We start from the raw sequence: 1,839 nt of genomic DNA, 5'->3' as shown, positions 1-1,839 counted from the left end.
CCATTGTATGCTACTGTACATAACAATAGTGGCACGACCGAGTCCGACCTCGGGTGGCCCACACCGCTAATGATGTCCGTCCTGTAGTGACTGAGTCAATAGGGAATGATTGCGCCTGGTCACGAAACCATTGGATCCAAAGACCACATAACATACACACATTTGACCATAGCATTAAGTCTACATAGTAAGCCTATGGCCATTATACCGCACATACCGGTATACCATGTCATACGATACATCTTATTAATCATTTGATAAAGCAGTTACCAAGTTATTATGAAAGTAGACATGCTCATATCATACTCGTGGTCAGTCAACTGACATATCACAAGTTTTTAAGGAAAGAGTTTGTAAGTGTTTACCTACCTTGTACGCTCGCTTGAATCCTCCGACATCGCTAAATCCTACTATAATGCAATACGACACGTCATTATGCGCAATTTTAGAGGACCTTTACAAGTAAAATAATAAGCCTTATCTAACAAAAGGATTGCTAGACTCTAAAATACACACGAGTGGGGCTTAAGGGCTAGTGCCTGTCTTCCTGACCGTACGTCCTGGCTCGAGGGCGTACGTCTGGTCAATGAGTTAGGTCATCCGTCTAAAGCTTCAAACTCTGTTTTAAGGCTTCTATAAAATCTATAAGCTACTATATCCCCTTCTAGACTAAGAGATAAACACATTGAACACAAGAAAACATGCAATACAAGGAATTAAAGAAGCTTTCGAAACTATTTTGAAAACATTTCTTGTTTTGTAAGGAAAAGAGTAAAGAGCTTAACATAACATCTTTTGAAAACTTACAACATTTAAGAATGCAATAAAAACAGTAGCTAAAGCATATAATGGGCAAGGGGTTACCTCTTGGAGCAACCTCCAAGAAAACACCTCTTCTTCTTCACAAAACACACAACCTCACAAGATCACACTCACAAAAGGATTCTGGAAGCCTGTGTAACGCCCAAGATAATTATTAAGTTTATTAATAATAACTTCATAGTAATCTATATTAATTAATGAGATAAAACATGGGATGATTTAGAATAATAGATATAATAAAATGGGATTAACGGTATTAGGATAATAATTCCTAGTGTGGTAAATAATTATATGTATGGGTAAATTGTAGTTGAAATAAATAGTAGGGGTAAATCTTGCAATTCTAAATAGTTGGGGCATTAAAATAGAAATAGAATCTTATCCTATGCCATATGTCAAATTTTCATTGGCCATTGGAGATACCTTATCTTCTTGGTTTTAAAAGAAAAATGCAAAAAATAATAATAATATAAGTTTTTTTTGGTGGGCCCCCTGCAGCAGCCCATTTTTCCCCCCATCTTTTCCTTCTTTCCTCTTTTCTTTCTTTCTCCCTCACCCCTCATTCACGCACACACACAGCAGCCCCCATTTTTCCCATTTTCCCTCACTCTTTCTCCTTCCACAAACCCACACACACGGCCTAGATTGGGAGAGAAAAAGCTGCAGATTGAGAGAGAGAGAGAGAGGGGTACTGCTGGCTGGGAGAAAGAAAGAGAAAGAAGAAGGAGAAGAAGAAAGAAGAAAAAGAAAAGAAAAGGGAAGTGACGAATTTGAAGGGGGATTTTGGCCATGGAAGCTTGAATGGTAAATGCTAAAGCTTTTCTTTGTGATTTCATCTTACCCATTGATTATAGGAAACGAAAATGACATGAATTATTAGGGATTTCTTTAGGTCCAAAAACTAGGGTTCTTGAAAGGAATTTTGGGGATTTTGTTATATGGTTGAATTTTTAGTTTCTCTTTAAGGTTTTGTTCTACCCATTGTATATCAAGCTTGAAAGCATGTTTATTTGGGGG

The sequence above is a fragment of the Corylus avellana genome, chromosome ca6 (genome assembly GCF_901000735.1).
Source record: "Corylus avellana chromosome ca6, CavTom2PMs-1.0".
Taxonomy (NCBI): domain Eukaryota; kingdom Viridiplantae; phylum Streptophyta; class Magnoliopsida; order Fagales; family Betulaceae; genus Corylus; species Corylus avellana.
The sequence above is the reverse complement of the archived record's forward strand: the minus strand, read 5'-3'. Positions refer to the sequence as shown.